Consider the following 21499-nt stretch of genomic DNA (forward strand, 5'->3'; position numbering starts at 1 on the left):
TGGTGGCTGGGAGAAGAAATAGGCAGTCCCTACTCTGTTCTAGTTGAGAGAAACCTTTTTTTATTCATCTTAGCTTCTTTCTAAGGGAGATGTCAGCAGATGGAGAAGCTTTCCAGGATCAGTTTAATGCTATGAAACTCATGACATGGATATGTTGAACTATGAAATCCTAGTGTGCGGGCTGTTATCTAATTTATTTTGTCAAAGGAAGATACTATATTTATATAGATTTATTTATTGTTTTAAAGGAGTTTGTTGACGGCTCTAACCGGCCAGTTTGTTCCTCCTGTTACTGGAGAGGGCCTTATACTCTGAGAAGCAGGAGAACATGCTTCTGTGAGGGCAGGTTGTTCTTTAGTGCTCACTTAAGCAAAGTCTAATAAGGAGGCCAGGATTGGAGGATGTCTTTCTCGGTAGTCACTGGGGACACAGGCCCATTTTAGCTTAGTGAGGGTTGTTTGTATGATGTATCTACAATAGAAACTCATAAACATGCGTATGAGGAGATGTTTCTGTTAGCAAAGGCACAAGCAGGAGGACCTGAGTTCAAATCCCTAGGCCCTACATAATGAAACAGGCTTGGCTGCAACGGTAACAGCACTGTGGGCTGCAGAGACAGGAGGATGGCTGGGGCTTTCTGAAATGCTGACATAAGGGAATAAGGCAGAGGGTGATAAAGCAGGACTCTGACATCCTTCTCTCACCTGAAGTGGACATCAACACTTTCACCTGCACCCCCACAAGCACGTGAGCCACATACACACGCACACACATACATACCACATACAACAACACACACACACACACACACACACACACCTCATATCTACAGTCACCAAAACCACACACTGCACTTAATACAACACACCAGCACACTCCAAACTCATCAAACATACACACATACACACACATATACACAAATACACACAGACACCATACACACACATCACAAACCACCTATACTTACCACACACACATCCCACATAATACACACACACACACACACACACACACACACACACACACACACACTCTGAACATATAACCCTCCAGAATTAAAAAAAAAAATCTTCCTGGGATTTAAATAGGAATTCTGTTGAATTGTTGTACCAGATTTAAGGAGAACTGACATCTAATTGAATTTTCCAATGTATGAACATGGTGTTTCTCTCTTTTTTCCAAATCTTTGATCTCTTTCTTTTGCCAGTATTCTCTTTGTCAGCCTACAGACCTTGTACAAATTTAAGCTCATGAAATAACACTTAATTAGAGGTGATTTTAAATGTCTTCCTGTTTTAAATTTTAGTTTCAATAAGAGTATTGGTTGTGATTATATTCACATGTGGTTGGCTTTTAGTGTTGATTGCTTTTTTTTTTTTTTTTTTTTTGAGACAGAGTTTCTCTGTGTAACAGAGTCCTTGGCTGTCCTGGACTCCCTTATGTAGACCAGGCTGGTCTTGAACACATAGAGATCTACTTCCCTCTGGAGTGCTAGGATTAAATGCATGTGCCACCCCCTGCCCAGCTCCTGTTGATCTTGTATTGTGGACAGTTAGTATGTGTGGATAGATAGAGGATCTATTATTCCCCTGGCAGGGATCCTGAGTTACATAAGTGGAAAACGGTTCTGAGAAGCAGCGTGCCTCTGTTGCTCTCTCCATCCTGGTTGCCCTGACTGACCACGTGATGGGATTAAACAATGTGACTGACTATGTGATGGGACTGCTTCAAGTTCCTGATTCAATTTCCCTGCCGTGATGGACTGTACCTTAAATTCTGAATGAAAACAAACGTTCCCTTCTTAAGTTGTTTCTGTCAGAGTATTTTATCACAATAACAAGAGAAGAAACCAAGGCATGTTCTAAGTGGTTCTTCCACTCTTTACAAAATGAGAAGATAGTAGCGAATAAACTCGGAAATTTGCTTCTGCACAGCTAGTTTTTGCAGATACTCAGTGTGGAATCCTGAGGCTTGCAGTTATAAATGAAGTGGGGAATTTGAACATATTGGTCTTCCTCAACATAGTATTTAGTTTACTGGTGTGAAAAAGTTGTAGACAGTTTTTTTCTCCCAATTGCAGCACAGATTTTCCTGCTCTAAACACATTATATTCCTGTTTTTATTGTCTATTGTTCTTGTAGCATTTGGCAATTGAGTACAAAATCAGTAAAAGCCATTTTTATGTCTTAGCTGAGCTGTGTTGTTTTAGTTTTTGCTTTCTTCACTCTTTGAACTTGAGTAAAAATGATGCATTAAAAACATTCATGTACCTGTGGCTTGGTACCAAGGTTGATGAGTTAATCCCCTAAACACACATGCTCTTGGCGGAATGAAGAACATCCAGGCTGCAACTATTTCCCAGAATTTCCTTTCTGTAGACCAGAAATGAAATGCAAAGAAGCAACACTGGCTTTGAACAAGTGTGTTTAGACTTGCTTTGGACAGTGTGCTTGCCTGCCTTCAGCACTGGGATCACCTTGCAGAGGGCACTGCGGAACCAGCAGAGCTGGGTATGCTGTACCAGGTAGGGACATTTTTTTGCAGAAGGAATGGTTGCCCATCACTCAGCCTGTTTGAATTTGAATTCATTTCTGATGTGGTCCTTACAGACAAGCACCAAGGCTTTAGCTTAGAATTTGGCAAAAGTAAACACAGTCAAATAACTGTCAGTTCTGATAATTCAAATCCTTGCAGTGCTCAGAATGTGGAGGGATTCAGGTAGTCTATGGAGAGCCTTTTCTACCCACCGCCTCCCTCAAGAGCTCCATCTATTAGGGCACTTGTGCCATAGGTTAGCTCAAACTTCCTCTATTGCCTCCCTACCTCCCTGACTCTCTGTCCAGATCTTTACTGTTTAGCCCATCTTTATTCTCTTAGAATAGGGAGAAAGTGAAACTTTGGAGGGCGTGGCGGTGCTTCCTTTGCTAGGGAAGATACTGAATAGTACCATATTATCAATCTTGGTCACATGCTTGGGAAATACTTGTTGAGTAAGTGAATGAATGCTGGCTATTCTTATATCTTAGAAATTTATCCTACACTGATTAGCTAATGATATCAAAGCATCTCATGAAATATCAGCTCCATCCTGCTTCAAGTGAGACAGACTTGAGTTTTTTTAATAATTTATTTTTATCTTAACACATGATAGAAGGAGAAATTTCATCCCCATAAGCTGGCTTCAAGGGATTGAGCCCAGGTCTGCATTTGTGGTTTGCCTTCATGTATGTTCGTGTGAGGGTGTCAGATCTTGGAGTCACAGAGAGTTGTGAGCTGCCATGCGGGTGCTGGGAATTGAACCTGGCTCTTCTGGAAGAGCAATCTGGGCTTAGGCGTCTCTCTAGCCCAACAGACTTGATCCTAACTTGACTCCACTGAAATCATCCTGGCTGGTATGTAGTTAATCAGTTTGCAGAGACTATAGAATAAAGGATGGAATATGAAAATAGTAAAACTAGTGACCAAGTTGAATTTGTAATTTCATTACGAATATTAGAAGCCACAGTAATAATCCTAATTTTATTCTGCAATGCTCACTACAAATGTATAAGATTGTAAAGTCTGTGGGTTTGTCTATCCATTCATCTATCTATCTATCTATCTATCTATCTATCTATCTATCATCTATCATTTGTCTCTTTCTACCAGTTATCTGCCTATCTAATATACCAATCATCTACCAATGACTGTAGATCATCACTGTGTCGATCTATTATCCACCTATAAGTATCTATGAATTACCTGTCACCTATGATCTCTCTCTGTCTTAGGATGACTGACTTAAACCATTTTTTGATATTTTTCTGGTTTAGGGCCAAAATTCTACTATCTTAAGAATGCTTCTCATTACCACCAGATGCAGGGAAATGGAATAATTTTTGAATAGAATATAAGAACCTGTAATTCTTACTTTAAGAAAACTTAAAAAAATTAGCAGAGTTCATGGCAGCATACATTTTGTAAAAAAATTGTTTATTTATTTTATGTATATAAGTACACTGTAGCTGTCTTCAGACACACCAGAAGAGTGCATTGGATCTCATTACAGATGGTTTTGAGCCTCCTTGTGGTTGCTGGGAACTGAACTCAGAACCTCTGGAGGAATAGTCAGTGTTCTTTTTTTTTTTTATTAAGATTTTTTTATTCGATATAATTTATTTACATTCAAATGATTTCCCTTTTCTAGCCCCCCCCTCCCCGAAAGTCCCGCAAGCCCCTTCTCTTCCCCTGTCCTCCCACCCACCCCTTCCCACTTCCCCGTTCTGGTTTTGCCGAATACTGTTTCACTGAGTCTTTCCAGAACCAGGGGCCACTCCTCCTTTCTTCTTGTACCTCATTTGATGTATGGATTATGTTTTGGGTATTCCAGTTTTCTAGGTTAATATCCACTTATTAGTGAGTGCATACCATGATTCACCTTTTGAGTCTGGGTTACCTCACTTAGTATGATATTCTCTAGCTCCATCCATTTGCCTAAGAATTTCATGAATTCATTGTTTCTAATGGCTGAATAGTACTCCATTGTGTAGATATACCACATTTTTTGCATCCACTCTTCTGTTGAGGGATACCTGGGTTCTTTCCAGCATCTGGCAATTATAAATAGGGCTGCTATGAACATAGCAGAACATGTATCCTTATTACATGGTGGGGAGTCTTCTGGGTATATGCCCAGGAGTGGTATAGCAGGATCTTCTGGAAGTGAGGTGCCCAGTTTTCGGAGGAACCGCCAGACTGCTTTCCAGAGTGGTTGTACCAATTTGCAACCCCACCAGCAGTGGAGGAGTGTTCCTCTTTCTCCACACCCTCTCCAACACCTGCTGTCTCCTGAATTTTTAATCTTAGCCATTCTGACTGGTGTAAGATGAAATCTTAGGGTTGTTTTGATTTGCATTTCCCTAATGACTAATGAAGTTGAGCATTTTTTAAGATGCTTCTCCGCCATCCGAAGTTCTTCAGGTGTGAATTCTTTGTTTAACTCTGTACCCCATTTTTTAATAGGGTTGTTTGGTTTTCTGGAACCACTGAGCCATCTATCCAACATAACTACATACATTTTTATCTACTTAAAATTTACCTATCTATTTATTTGTTTATATGCATGTATGTGTGGAAGAAGCCAGCTTATGGGGAGGAAATTTCTCCTTCTATCATGCGAGTTTCAGGGATTGAGCCCAGGTCTTCAGGCTTGATAGTAAGTATCTCTGATTGCTCAGCCAATAACACACTTTCTGTGTCAGCATGAGAAATCCAGAACCCAATGGGTAAAAAGCCAGGTTCTATGACAAGTGTCTGTAATCCCAGTGCTGGGGAGGTAGAGACAGATGGATCTGTGGAGCTGGCTGGTGGCTCACTCTAGCTGGATAGGTATGAAGGAAGGTAGAAAAGACCAATTATTAGATACTGACTTAGTGACTTATTTAGTGATTCACTTAACATTCTGCTTGGACTGCCCACTTGCCAAGCACAACTTCGCTTGTTGCCTGGAACACAATGACCTGGAGAAATAGCAGAGACAAAGGATCGTTGCCCTTAACAACTTGCTGATAGCCATATACACATCTGTAAAATCTCACTTACTTACCGCACCGCCCCCCCCCATCTTTGCAGTTTTAGAGTATAAAATGAGAATGTCAACTGGACCCAGGACCGAGGCCTTTCAGGAGCTGTTCCAACTTTGGTCCATTGGTGACGTCTCCTCCTCTCCACTTACGCTGGTATCAGAGGGCTTATTCCAGAAAGATTCCTGACATGGGTAAGCATACCAGGTGCACCTAGACCATAATTCTCAACCTGAGGCCCTTTAGTCTTCGCCTCTTTGGCTGTTGCCTCTGCAGCTCATAGTTCTGCTGAGCTCCCCCTTCTCAGTCAATAGGAATAATAAAATAAAATAAAATAAAATAAAAATTATCCATGCTACATGCTTAGCAACTGCTGAAATGTGGAAAGAACGCTCATCTTCTGCACACTCCAGAGCCAGACCTCATGTTGCTAGATAAAGTAATTATTTTCATATATTTGTTGCTATGTATTTTGAGTCATGATGGAATACTGAAGACACCCCAAGATATGAGAGGAATAAGACAGCCAGCAGCCAGGTACCCAGTGCTCCGCTTAGGAAATAAAATGCTCACATGTTCTTCAGAAACTCCCTGTGCATTCCCACTCTGTCTCCTAAGCTCCTTCAAAGAGATGCCTGTGGGCAATGCTTTTATACTTACTTCTATTATTAAGTACTGCACGTTGATAACCAAGTATTGCAAGGCACCTCTTTGGTTTCTTTTATGGTTTATATGTCTACTTTTCTGTAATTTTCACATGTTGTTCAATGTTATATTAGTGAGATTTTACCATGTTGCTATGGCTCTAACTTGCCAATTTTTATTTCTGTGGACTATTACTCCAAATGTTTCCCATTTAGTTATCTTTTTATTAAAATAAAAATTAATCATTAACTGAGTTCATCTATAAGTGTTTGTGTTTCAGCATTATAAACTAAAAATTTCTGTGGTTGTCTATATATTTATAAAAGGTTTCTTTGGAACCCATTTGGAAAAGAAATTATTCGGTATTACCAGATATTGCTAAATTGTTCTAGGTCCCAGTATTCCACACATCTACTAACATCTGATATCTTCAGACTTTAAATTCTGTTGACCTGACACTGTGAAATGATATCTCATCATAATTTTTGTTTGCATTTCTCCTAGTGAAATTTAAGCCATGGCTTTATGTATATATTTTTATAGTTAAAGTAAACTGTATACACATATTTTTTGATTTATAATTCAAACCTACATATTCTACTCTGTTGCATGTTCTTTATAAACATATTTAATGGCTATATAATACTCCATCATGTAAATGGAAAAAGACCATTTGCTGTTGCTAGAAATGTAGATGCCGTCAAGATTTTCCCTGTTACAGCTGAGACCCTGAATGCATTTGACTAGAAAGTCTTTTACACATTTTGGATGCCTTCCTAGGTTGGCTTAAAGAGCAGTTCCAGAGCTCTGACTGTGGCGGTTGCCAAGTTGCTCTTCGAAAGACTGTTCCAATATTCTCATCAACCAGTAGTACACAACTGCAACCTGGGGTTGGGAGGGCATTGTTTATATCATCTCTGGATTCTGCTGAGGATGGTTCCAAATGCTTCCTATAAGCTATTTGGAACACATGCCAAAGCCACAGACTAGGAGCTGGCTCAAGCGAATGATTAGCATCTGCAGTAGTACAAAACCTTTAGTAGAGCAAAGCTGTTCCCTCTACTCCTTCCCAGGGAGCCTGGCTGAGAAAGGAGGGACCAAGCACCTGGGTCTAATGAGCTCATTACAGGAGTCCGTCTTCTTCCCCTTCAGCATAGTTGACCCCTGACTTTTCTGACAAAAACTCTTACCTGCTTTCCTCAGATAAGAGCCCACCTCCTCACAAGTGAGACAAGTTGTCGTAAAACCCAGGCTGTCCTTGAACTCTCTATGAAGCCAAAGGTGACTTTGGACTTCTGATCTTGTTTCCTGAGTTTGAATATTACAAGTATGCCTCACCAGTTTATATTGTTGTGACTCAAACCCAGAGCTTTGTGAATATTAAGCAAGCACTCTGCTGTCTGAGTCATATCCCCAGGACTAAGAGTTCATGTTAAAGAAATGGAGCCCTTCCTTCCTTTGGAAATAAGATGGTATGTATATTATGCTATATTTAACAGCACGCCAAGTCCAATGACTATTGCTATATCCTGGGAAAATCCCTGGAGGTTCAATAGCGTATCACCTTATCATGGATCCTGTAGCAGTCAATTTACCATACTCTCTATAATGTCAAAATTAGTTACAGAGATTTGCAATCAGTTGTATGTATGGTTTTTAGATATACCTAACGTTACTGTTGTAACTAGCAGTGACTGAGAATTTGTTATGAAATAAATAGTGCTTTGGGGGACATAGCTGGGATGAAGGTATGGAGTACAGGTATATGTTTACCCTGGAGTTAGCAGATATTTCATAGCTGAGCCAATATGCTACACTGTGACTTTTGAGCTCTGGCTCGCTGCCCTGCCAGGATAATATGTTAATAACAAGTGGTGCTCCTTCTGCACTGGCCCTGCTCCTCATTAATGTCCCCCAGGATCTGCTCTGCCTCCTGAGTCTCCATTCTGCCCCCAGTGAGAGCTGCTTGTACATCATAGGTGGCTCTTTAAAAAGAGATCTTACAGGAGGCAGGATAATTTAATGGCCATGGGTAACACCCGCAGGCCCAGAGGCCGAGATAATGATTGGAGTGATGAGATCTTGGTGCCCAGGACAAGGTTTCCTCACCTAATGGGGAAGAAACCACCAAACAGTACATGCATAGCACACAGGGAAGGGAGTTCTTTTCCTTCCTCCCAGCCTTCCTTTGAAGTTTATGGACTGTGCTTACTAAGAGACCAGTGGGAGAAAGGAAGGATACCGAAGTAGCTAGAGAAGACACCATAATATCCCACCTCATCCTGGTAGAATAATTCTTTAATTCAAATAGTGGGAATATAGTCTATGGCTTTTGTAGACAGACAACCCTAATGGGACCCTATAACTGCCCACAGCTACATCGAACTGGTTACCTGGAAGGGAAGCTGGGGATGTATGGGAAGGCAGCAAAAAGAGACGGAGACCAAGATAACACCTGCTATTCAAGGTCTCAAAGTTTAATGGAGAACTCCAAATATATAGGCAGGAGAAATATGCCCCTTGGCATATTTCTTGGGAAAATCCTTCCCCAAAAGGCTGGAAGCTTCTCAGCAGAACCAGTTCAGTTGCTCCGCAGATGGCTAGTGTTTCTCAGGAAACTGCAGGTCCTTGAAGAACAATGGGCTACACCTCGGTCTGAGCACTCCACCCTATGTGGAGGGGATTATGGCTAACACAGGAGTTCCTGCTCAAAGGCTGGGAGAGGAACGTCACAGTGGTCAATGTCAAGTTTCTGCCAGGTGGCATGGCACCTCAATAAGGCTCTCTATAGGATCCTCTTAGCTGGAAGCACCTGCTCTTGTTCATCATGGGGAGGTATGGGGAGGCTCCACCATAAACTGTAAGGAGTGTTTTTGTTCCCTCCAAGCACACACTTCCAGCAAAGATTTCCCTGTATAATATAAGTACCTGTTAAGGGTTAATGACATGCATTGCAATGCTCCCACCTTTGCTGTTTGGAAACACCGGCTGTGTTAGTTACTTTTCTGTTGCTATGATGAAGCACAAGGAGCAAGGAAACCATAGAAGGAAGAGTTTCTTTGGCATTTCAGTTCCAGGGGGATAAGAGTCACAGCGATGGGTAAGTAAGTGGCAGGTGTGGCATAGGAAGCAGAGATTCCGTCTTCAAATGGAAACGCAAAGCAGAGAAAGCGAGCTGTCAGTTTGGAGAACTATAAACACTCAAAGGCAGACATACTTCCCCCAGTGAGGCTGTACCTCCTCAACCTCCCCAAACAGCTCCACCAGCCATGGACCTAATGAGAAATGGGGGCATGCTCATTAAAACTGCTTCACCCTTTTACAATAAATCACATAGGGCCTAAAACAGCCACAAAAGCAAAGCAAAGTAAAATAAAAACAAAACCCTCACGAGCCCACACAGTTGGGAACTGATTTTGTAAACTGATAGAATATCAACATAGTTGGGTACATTTTTCAACATAAGAAGTTACTTCTGACTTATTAATGTTATAAGCATATTAATTGTTATCACCGTTATTAAAATGGATGAATTAGACTTGGCACTGGATCTCCATGTAATTAGAGAAATAAAATTCTCCAAATGCTGAACTCTTGGGCAAGCTGACGACTCCACCAGTTCCATTATTAATTTCAGGGTTCTTCAGCTCAGCTTCAATTAAAATCAAACATTTATTTTATTACTTTCGATTGAATTGTTATCTTTGAATGGGTAATGTGGGTAATATATGCACAAGGTAATAAAATTCAAACAGTAAGTCTCCCTCCCACCACTGACCCGTGTGCTGACCACCTCACCAATGTTGTCAGAGTTTTATTGTGTACCTCTGAGAGATTTATCAGAGCTCCACCTGCCCATTTATATCTTTATATAGTTCTATCCATATCTGATTTTATTTCATATAAATGGGAGCATAGTTTATATATTATTCTGCCACGGCGTTTTGCCTAGCATTATATCTTGTCCATAGTTTCACAGTCCCTTGGTCTTGAATAGCTGCATTGAATTTTGTTGAAACCCTGAAACATATGGAGCAACTGCCACATGCTAGGTGCTACCTGGGAAGTGAAGATGAGTGCAGCAGGGTTCTGTGTGCAAAATGGTAGTCTGTGTGTCTTCTCTAAGAAAACTATGAGAAGAATCTAGGAATGAGCCTCGGAAGAAGAGGTTAGTTCTATTTGATGCTCTGACTCCTTCTAGAAGGGGAAGATTTGAACAAGGCATGACAGGGGCTAAAGACACCAGGTGGGGAGGAGTGGAAAGGGATGTAAGGCTAAACTGTTGGAGGCATGATGATTGTGGCATCTGGACATAGGGGTGGTGGACATGGAGACGTAGGCACGGGGAGACAACTTGGTGACTGGGATGCCAAGCCAACGAGCAAAGTAGTGTATGTGTGCTCACACGTGTGTATAAGTGTGTGCACATGGACGAGAGTGTAGTGTATGGAGTCTTGGAGAGAGTGGAGAGATAAGAGGGAAAGCTACTGAACAGACCTGAAAGTAGAAAGGGCCTGGATAAGAGCAGGAAAGGGGAGAGGAAGTGTGAACTCTTGAGACATCACAGAGCTAATCTTTCTTAGGAATAAGAGTTGGCAGCCTCCGGACATCATTAGCCATTCTAAATCTATTCCCTGATGAACTTGGAGTTTTGAATTTCTAATGAGGGCATCTGACTGACAACCCATTTAGGGTAATACACTTCAATAGAACAGTCAAACATACTTATTTCAACAGAGATATGGAGTGCCACTAATTTGTGGAAGAAAACTAACTGTAGGGTGACACCCCTCACCATGCATCTACAGTTGACAAGGCTGATTGGAGACGGCTCTGAGTTATGGACTTTGGCTTTTGAAGCAGAAGGGAGAGCGAGGTTCTTCTATGCCCCATCCTGTGCTTGCAAAGGGAGATGATTTTTATTTTTTTATAGTTAATGTGTTAAAAACTTTCAAAGGGCAACAAATAATAAGGAAAATAAAATTCTCCAGGTAACTTTAAGAGCAAAATCTAAATGGTATTTTGCAAGCCAGGTTCATTATCCTGTCTCTAACATCAGCACCAGTGATAGATGGATGGCACTTGATTTCCTGTTATTTGGGTTCTCTCACAGTTCCTAGAGGTTTTCCATTAGGAAGCAAGATACTTAGCACAAAATGTATTGACGAAATTAGAAATGACTTGATTCTAAAGCAATAGACTATATTTCTCCCATCCCAGAATGATTTAAAAACACAAACCAAAACAGAGCTCTCCTTGCCCTCTGGGGAGAAATACACATAACACTGAGAGTTAAAATGATACCTGTTTCTGTTTCCCTAAAAAATGATTTTTTGCCCTGAGTGAGTACCTGTTTTCAAAGCCTGTCAAATATTTCAAGATGCCTGCTGAGGAACCATGGTGGTTTAGCCATTGCTTTGGTTTGGCACAAGCTGTTTTAGAGGGTGGTGAGTCTCAGCAAAGAAACCCTGGATTCTAATCCATCTCTCTGCCGAGGGTCTGAGGCAGAACTGCAGGAGCCACAGCCTTGAGAGTGAGGGCAAAGTCGGAACTGGCACGGGGAAAACAAGAGTGCTACCGTCTCTCTGCTGAGGCAGCAAGTTCACCGTGAGCCTGTTTCCTCTGTGACCTCCTTCTGAACACTCTTGGGGTAAGACACATCCTGCCACTGGACTCTGCTTCCCTATGACTCTCATACTGATGCTCTCCCCAGTGACCCAGTCCTGACAGTGCACACAAGTCACCCAGGGTTGTGTTTTCCCCTTTTCTTAAATATTTCATATAGAAAACTTAAGGCATATTATAAAAAATAGAGGGGACAGTTATGTTAAAAACTTATCCTTTACTCTCAACAGTTTTCAAAAATTTGAAAAAATTCCATCGATATTGTCCACCTTTTATAATGTAATGCAAAGCAAAACTCAGTCATGCACATTTTCTTTGTCTACTTAAGACACGCCTTGCCAAAAGACAAGTGTTTTTCTGCTTCTTGTAATGTCATTGTCACACATCAAATTAGAGGCCAGGGGCTCACAACTTTAATCCCAGCACTTGGTAGACAGAGGCAGGTGGATCTCTGTAAGCTTGAGGTAAGCCTGTTCTAAGCCAGCTAGGGTTGCAGGATGAGACCATCTGAGAGAGAGAGAGAGAGAAAGAGAGAGAGAGAGAGAGAGAGAGAGAGAGAGAGAGAGAGAGAGAGAGAGAGAGAGAGAGAGAGCAATGGGATTTTTCTCATCTTTAAAGAAGGGAGAGAAGGGAGTCATGTTATTTGCAGGAAAATGAATGTAACTGGAGATGTCATATTGGCTGAATGAAGCCGCTCTTAGACATTATAGGGTGTCTTCTCTTTCTGTGGTTTCTAGACATTCTATACATTTTAAAGTGTGTGTGTGTGTGTGTGTGTGTGTGTGTGTGTGTATGATATGGAAGGAGAAGTGAAACTGTCTAGAGGAACGAAGTGGGTAATAAGAAGGGAAAGGGGAGGGCGGGGAGAGGGAAGCATAGGAGGTGTGGGTGAAATGTGCTAAATGTATGATATGTACTTACAGGAAAGTTTACAAAGGACAACAGTCATTTCCTAATACTATCCAGTCTTTAGCACATTGCCACTGTTTAGATCATCCCTAAAATGTCCTTTAAAGGTAGTTTGTTTCCAGCGCATCCAACCAACATCTGCCCATTAGATTCCACATTGGGTTTAGGTTTAAATATCTCTGCATCTATAGCAACCTCACTTTCTGCTAGAAAATTAGCCACGTGCCTATAAAAGGTGCTGTACTGTGGATTAACTGCTTACATCCATGTGAATTTTAGTTCAGCCACATGAATTTCCCATAAAGTAAGAGCTGGTTCTGAGTCTACTTTGGCTTATTCGCATCTTTCGGCAGTAATGTAAGACACATGGTCCTGCGAGCTTCCTCACACACCTTAGCAGGAGTGGCCCACTGCTAACTGGTCCCAAGTTGAGGGAATGGAACCTTGAGAGTCAGTTGGTAAATCCAACTCAGGTGTTCAAAGCATGGTATTTGAGGGCATAGACACATGTTAACATCTGATCTGTCAGTGTATATGTGTATGCAAGTGCATGTATGTAGAAGCTAGAGGTCAGCCTTCAGTGTCATTTTTTAGGCGCTGTCCACTTTATTTTTTTGAGACAAGGCCTCTCATTGGGACTTGGGGCTCACTGATAGGCTGGGCTGGCTGGCCACCAAGTCCAAGGATCTTCCTTTTTGAACCCCCATAGTCCTCATATTTAAGCACATGCACTATCACGCTTGGCTTTTTATGTGGGTGCTGGGGCTTGAATTCAGGTCCTTATGCTTATGAGACAAGCATTTTATAGTTTGAGCTATTACCCCAGATCCTTCTTATCTCTTTACCTGATTTACGTTGGTGATATTGAAGAGAAAGCCTTCAGCTCCTTGCTAGATCTGGAGAATTTGAGAACAAATGGGGTGAGGTGGTGGCTCAGTGGTTAAGATCACATGCTGTTCTCACAGAGGACCTGAGTTTGGTTCCCAGCACCAAGTAGGGTGGCTCCTAGCCACCTGTAAGTACAGCTCTGGGAGGATCTGGTGGAAGGTCTGACACCTCTGACATTTCCGGACACCTGCATTTACTTGTACATACCCACACATGGATGTACAGACAGACCCACACACATAATTAAAAATCAATAAGAAGCCCCCCCCCCAGATCTCAGCAAATCACTCTTTTAAGCTGAACGAGAAAGATGAGGCTATCTCCCTTGTTGTAAAATGTGTGCTTCATGTTAAAATCGATCACTGCAACCATTTACATGCAGCTGTGAGCACCACCTGTCCACAACTGTCCGACCACATGGTTGTCAGCCTGGTCTTGCAGAGTACAAAAGAGGAACTCAGGGCCAGAGGGGGTTGTGAGCGGCTTCAAGGCTTTGCAGCCTAGAGCTAGGGAATGCTGTGATCCCACTTTTATTTATTTATTTTTAATTTTTGTTTTGAAATTGTATCATTGAATTGAAATTACAATTCCATCATTTCCCTCTTACCTCTCCTCTTTTCAACCCCTCCCATGTATCCAGTCTTGCCGCCTTTCAACTCCACGGCCTCTTATTCTTTGCTTTATATAATATAGTATATCCTAAATATATCAATGCAATCTGCTCAGTCCATATAATGTCATTGTATGTATAAGATTTCAGGGCTCCTCCAGTTGGTATTAGATAATCAACTGGGGGAGTTCTTCCCTGGAAGAGGGTATTTCTCCTTACCCTCCTTGTTGGGCATAACCCTGCAGCCATCAGTTACGTGGGGTCACGCCCCAGACCCTTAGTGTTCTGGCTGGACTCCACCCCCACAGTCAGCTGGCTACAGCCAGGTTTGCCCCACCCCACAGTTACCTGGCAACAGCTGGGTAGCCCTGCCCACTATAAAAGGGGGTTCTTGGCCCCCTCCTCGCTCTCTTCCCCCTTTTCTCTTGCCCTCCCCCCATTCTTTCCTCTCTTTCCATTCTTCTCCCCTCTTTCCACATATGTATATGATTTCAGGGCTCCCCCAGCTGGTATTAGATAACCAACTAGGGGAGCTCTTCCCTGGGGGAGGGTATTTCTCCTTACCCTCCTAACATCCCTTAGTGGCCTGGTTATAATTTTCTAGTGCTATGCTTCTGGTAATAAACCCGAGAGGAAGGCCAGGAGGGCCGAGACTGGTGCTAATGGCAGTGATGTGCCGAATCTGTCTCCTATACACCTGGCTCAGCCTGTCAATCCCAGTGAGGAGGGCCAAGGGGGCCTTTTGTGGTAGCACGATCCTGGTATTCTCTATCTGGATATGTTCCCGCATGTTCTTGTCCCTTGTAAACAAAGGTTTTTAAAGAAGCCTCTACTGGGAGATCGTTAAAAAACAGGAAGCTGTATGAATAAAGATTCCTTTGTTGCTCTGGTTTCTCGGACTCCTTCTTCCTCGTCCTTTGATGTCCCTTTCTTATGAAAGATGGAGAGAGAAGTCTACAACATTAGCAACTGGAGACCTGGGTGTCAGATCTTCCATGCTTTGTCCTTGGGAAAGATATCCCGCCTCTTTGGACCTCTCTGTGTCAGTCAAATGAAGGCCTCTGCCATACAATTTTTAATGTTTGCTAATCCCAATTTCTCTGCCTTTCATGAATGGAAGATGAAAGAGGATGAAGGCTGTCAGAGAGCCCACACTTTTGGCACTGGCGTCACCCTGCATTTGGGACTCCCCTTTTGAGTGTCCCTTCACACACTTCATGTTCTACATCTGTGTCCTCCTGTTGCCCACATTACTCCTGTGCACCCCACAGAGCTCTTCCATTACCTGGTTCTTAGCTTGTCTTCCAAGCTCACCAGCTCTGGGTTTCTCTCTCCTGAGTGCCTCAGTCCAATGACTGCTTGCTGAACACTGACTGCATGCACAATTCTGTGCTACTGAATACAGGGATACAGATAAGCACAACATACAACCTCAGGGTGAGCACTCTCCACTGAGGGCTGCACAGCGCTGGTCAGTGGGCAAGGCCGTTTCTAAGGGCATCTCTGCAAGGAGAGGATGGAACCATTGAGCTGAGGCCTGCTGGATGAAAAGAATCCATGGGTAGAAGGAGGGCATATTGGTTGATGAAAACTTGTTGGGTGAAGCTTCAGAAGTAATCCGTGTATGGTGAGTGAGTTGATGGTTGATGAGCTGGATGTGAGGGTGTGTGGGGGGGCAAAGGTGAACCATGGGGGAAGCAGAGTGACTCAGGTTTTGAACGCCATGTTGAAGAATATGGGTGGCTGGGTTCCACTGAAGATGAGCTGGATTCTGGAGAAATGCAAGGCTATGCTATCCTAGAATTTAGTATATTTTGAGGATCAAAGTGATGGGTATAGACCCAACTCCATAGTCTACATATGTTTGGGATTCAGGACCCCAAATTTCAGGTGATTCCATAGGCACAGCACAGATAGAAGAGACCCCCCCCCCTTGATTATAACAAGAGTGAGAGATGGAACCAGCAGACTCAAGGAAGTACGTCATGAGATGATGTCGGAGCACCCAGGAAAGTCCTTGGGATTCTTGGGAAATGGGGTGGTCTGTGGTTTCTACGTAGTGGGTAGGGATGGGGGTGCTGACAGAGAAATGCTTCTGTGCAAATGTCATTGCCTCACTGGAAAGAGAAGAAGAGGAACTTAAGGGCAGTGACTTCTGGTAGTGGCTGTTAGAATAAACCTTGAACAAACTTGACTCTGACCAAGGCCCTATGTCAAAACCCCAGCCCCTTCCCCCTTACTTCCACACTCAGTTACCCACTATGACCCACATCCCGACAGCCTGGGAAAGGCAGCTTCTAAGGTCTTTCTGGACAGACAACTCCAGGAGGGAGAAACTGCAAGCTTGCACAGAGTCCAGCCTTTGCATTTTCCAAGCCCTCGATGGAAACCCTAAGTGTCTCTTTCCCCTTTGGGCAGACTTCCCATTCTTCCCAAGTCTGCCCTTGCTGTTTGAAATAAACAGTTCTGTCTGTTGAGGTCAGACTGGTTTATTCTCTGCCTCCCAACTCTTTAATCTGCCTCAGAAATCTAACAGCCCCAGGAGGAAAGAAGGGAACTGCTCACTACATCTTTGTAGGGTCATGTGATAGAAATGGGTGGGACTGGCTAACTCTCCAAGACCATGGTGAGATGGGGAAGAGGTGACTGCCCAGGACCAGTGCTGGGAGGGACAGTAGCTACTTGTTTGATCCCTACATATGGCAGAGACTCTCCATGCTTCCTTCTGTGCCTGAAGCCTCTGCACTATGGCGATCAGAGGGGTTTTTGTTTTTGTTTTTAATTTTTTATCCACATTACATTCCACTTATTGCCTCCCTCCCAGTCACCCCTTCACCCTGTTCCACAGTCTTCCCCACCCTCCCCTTCTTCTCTGAGAGGGTACCTCCCCTCCCCTGTGTATTCCTCCACCCTTGCATATCAAGTCTCAGTGGGGTAGGCACATTCTTTCCTACTCAGGTCGGACAAGCTAGAAGACCATATCCTGTGGACAGGCAACAGCTTTAGGAATAGACCCACTCAAGTTGTTCAGGACCCACATGTCGACCAAGCTGCACATCTGCTACGCATGCGTAGGGAGGCCTAGGTCCAGCCCCCTTTAGTAGGTGGTTCAGTCTCTGAGAGCTCCAAGGGTCCAGCTTTGTTGATTCTGCTGGTCTTCCTGTGGAGTTGAGATCAGAGATTGTGTTTCTTCTGTTCGGTTTGACTTGCTGTGCAGGGCTGCTATGGCTCCTTTGCACAGCACACTCTAGGCAAGGGCTCTATTATGGAATTACAGCTCCCCTTTGCTGTTTATGCACAGCTAAATCCCAGGAAGCATCACTGAGCTATTATCGTTTTTTTATTAATATTTTTGAATCTTTTAAAGCCCAGGGATTATTAACCAATGGATGTCTTCAGTCATAGAATAAGCCAAGGTACATTTGTAGAAAGAACGGGCTTCTCTCCCTTTCTTCTTCTCTCCGTGTGCACCTCTCTGCTCACCTCAGCCCTAGCCACCAAGGCTCAGTGTGCAGTGGAAGTGAAAAACCCTTTAGTTCTTGGTAATTAGAGCGAGATGTGGAAATCAGGTCTCAGGAAGCCGAGGGCCTCATTCTAGCTGTCTTTCACATGTCAGCGCCCTCTGATCTCTCATTCTCTGGTGGCACCTGCTCAGATCCATTCAAGACATCTACTTCAGTAACTCGATTACCCTGGGCAGTGCATTTACATAACACACCTCCCTCCAGTCAGGTGCGGAGCTCAGTCATTCCGCAAGGGGCCTGGCGTCTCTCCACTAATATCGCTTTACACACAGATAATGAACACAGGTTCCCAACAAGTGACTGCATCAGTCGATATAAGAGACACAGTCCTACCTGCATGTGCTGCCTGTGCTGCTTCTGGACCCAATTAGCTAGCCTAAGTCCAGCGCTGCGGGAATACTTTCCCCAAAGTGGTTCTCTCGCTCACCCTGGGGTTATCTTTGTCTGCTCTTCAGAGGGCATGTGGAGCACGAGTGTTGTGCGGCTCTCTTGGGAGGCCAGTCAGGTTATCATGCTAGCTGAGAGCCTGGCTTCTCAGTGCCTTGATGCACATAAAAGGACTCAGGGTGATTTGGTGTGTGAAGAGATGCCAGGAACCCATGCCAGGCCTGATGCCTTTGTAGTGAAGTCACAGAGAGAATAGAACAGGCATCTCAGATGCCCTCTTCCTCAAGTCTTGGAGTTTTGACTTCACTCATAGTACTGACCCAGGAAGTCTTTTGCATGTGTCTTCCTTCCCTCCTGTCCCCTCAGGCTGAGCAATCCTAGATGGTGTGAAGGGTGTCAGCTTGAGCTTGGTGACTTGGAGAACAGCTCATCAAGTTCCTAGTTAGCTTTCCTGTGGAAATGTCAGTTTTCATAAAAATAATGTTTGTGTTTGATTGTATAGGTGCGTGTATATGTGTGTGGTGTATGTGTGTGTGTGTGTGTGTGTGTAGGAACACATACATGTGTATGCGTGTGGACTGGGTGGATACTTCTCAGGAGCTGTCCACCTTGTTTCTCTGAGACAGGGTGTCTCTCTCTCCTTGAACCTGGAGCTAACCTGTTATGCAAGGTTGGTGTCCAGTGAGTCCCAGCCATCTACCTCCCCAGTTCTGGGGCTATAGTGTTATTTTCTGCTTTTACATGGATTCTGGAGTTCTATCTGAGGTTTTCATGTTTGCTCAGCAAAATCTTTACTAGCTGAGCTGGTTCCCCAGCCTTGGGATGCTGCTGCTTTTCTAGGCTGCTGCTGATAACCTCTGCGAGGACAAGTGTGTGCAAGCTAATCTCTGCAGAGACCTGCAGGGAGCAGGAGCAGGGAGCACAGTGTCAGGTGCTGATTTGGACTGAAGAAGCAGCAGTGCTTTAAAGGCAGAAGGCAAGAGGCTGGGATACTCTGCTCAGCTCTGCGCCTTAATAGGATGGGAGCCTTATCGTCTTACCTATACCAGGCTCAGTCTCCTCAGAAAGCACATTCCTCACTCAAGGTTGCTTGAGAATTAGAGAAGGTGATAAGAGGTAAGATTCTGAACACCAAGGATGCGATACACATAGAAGGAAGGAAACATTAGTGGCTTTACTAACTTAATTGTGACATTAATCCAGTTCCCCCAGACCCTTGATTATTTAAAAAAATTAAAACCTTATTTATTTATTGACAGGGTTTCTCTGTGATGCCCTTGCTGTCCTGGAACTCACTCTGTAGACCAGACTGCCTTGAATTCAGAGTTCTGCCTGCCCCTGCCTTCCAAGTGCTTGGATTATAGGTGGGCACCATTACCACCTGACTGTAACTAACTAACTAATTAATTTTGTTTTTTGCTTTTATTTTTATTTTTTTTGAGACAGAGTCTCACTCTGTAGACCTGGCTATCCTGAAAGTCCTATGTAGACTAGGCTGGCTTCAAACTCACAGAGATCTGGCTGCTTTTGCCTTCTAAGTGCTGGGAATCAGAATTTCTTTGCTTTAAAGTTTTACATTTATTTATTTATTTATTTATTTATTTATTTATTTATTTATTTATTTATTTAATGCGTGTTCAATTTGGTACTTGCTGAAGCCAGGAGAGGGTGTCAGATCGCGTGGACCTGAGTTTCAGGCATTTGTGAGTTTCCTGATGTGGGGACTGAACTAGGGTCCTCTGCAAAAGCAGCAAGGACTTATTACTGCTGAGCCATCTCTCCAGCCTTGGTTATTTCATCTATATTTTTATTTCCCATTAGTTCAATATTGCTTTACTTTGAAAAGCACTTCTCTCTGCTTTAGGTCTCAATGAGATAACAACTAAGACAGCGTCTGTGTGGACAGTCTTTTCTTGAGCAACTGCTCCATTGATGACTTGTATACACAGTTAGCACTTAATGAATCTTGCAGGTCCATAGAAACCATCTGAGCATCTAGGGCTGTCTAGTGACTTATTTTTGAAAAGGGTCATAGAAGATTTGACTCAAGGAAAAGGAAAAAAATGAGCCCAGGGAGTTACTTTGTACCAATTTATCCTTTTTTTTGATGCACTTTTTCTTTGATTTAATGAATGACCGATTCCCTAAGCCAATTGTGGAAGTCAGTCACTCATCACCAGCTTGCTCTCCCCAGTGAGAGAGTAGCATCTTTAATGATGGCGCCTTGTCGTGACTAATGGAATGAGACCGGGAGAGATATCTCTTGAGGAAAGTTATAATCTCCACTTCAGTCTAATATGATATCTTAGACTGAAAGGTGCAATGGGATTAAAGCACCATCCCCCCATCAGATTAAAAGTATTGACACATTTGAAACTTTCAGGTCTCACATCCTTTGCCTTTTGATATAGTTTTGAACGGGGTGAATCCCCAGAGGGACGCAATGGGAAGGCTTGAGTATCTGTGACTGGCATCAAATTGCTGCAAACAACATTCCACTCCAATCTATCAAGTGCTTGTGGAGTTTCTGTGAAGCAAAGAACACTGTACTGAGCATTGTGGGAGAGACAAAAAAAAAAAAAAAAGAGGGGACGTGGTTAATGCCCACACATCAGTTCTTGCCTACGGGGGTCTGCATCAGGAAGCTAGAGGCTGCATGTGTTTCTTTGCAACCCTGACTGGATGCTTTCTTGAAGTTCTAGGAGCTTGGACTCCAACCTTTGACTTCACAGCTCTGTGCTTATGCTTGGGAGTCTGAGCCTTGATGCAGAGAGGGTGATTGTTGTTCTGCTTCTTGTTACAACAACTTGGACCACAGTCAGATTGGCAGGTTGGTGACTTGCCAGCAACAATAGGATGTGAGAATAGTTAGGCATGAGAAAGCTGGGAAGGATGAAGGCAAACTTTTTGCATTGAAAATGATCTGTGTTGCCCTAATCACTTAAATACACTTTCCTAAGGTTATCTGGGCTATTTCTTTCCCTGTCCCCTTCATGGTCTCTAAGCTATTTCATCATGTCTTTGAGTAGAGACCCGTGACTGCCTTTACAGTCTTTGTTATAGGCTATTAGATCAAGATTAGCAAGTAGACTCAAGTCCAAAGTTATCGAATGTTCCCATAGACCTCAATTTCTTTAATTATGAAAACCAAGCTTACTCAAGTCCCCCGAGAGAGCTTCCATGGGCAGAGGCACAGGGAGGCAAGCCACAGTCTGAATGCAGCTGCAGACAAGCCTCCACTTGGATCCAATAGCAGCTCTTCCTCCTCTGATTAAGGTACAGAAAAGATGAGCTCTTGCACAGTCAATAGAGTGCTGCTTTTGCTTGCATATGTATGTGTGTGTAGCATG

Source organism: Apodemus sylvaticus, chromosome 7 (assembly GCF_947179515.1).
Source record: "Apodemus sylvaticus chromosome 7, mApoSyl1.1, whole genome shotgun sequence".
Taxonomy (NCBI): Eukaryota; Metazoa; Chordata; class Mammalia; order Rodentia; family Muridae; genus Apodemus; species Apodemus sylvaticus.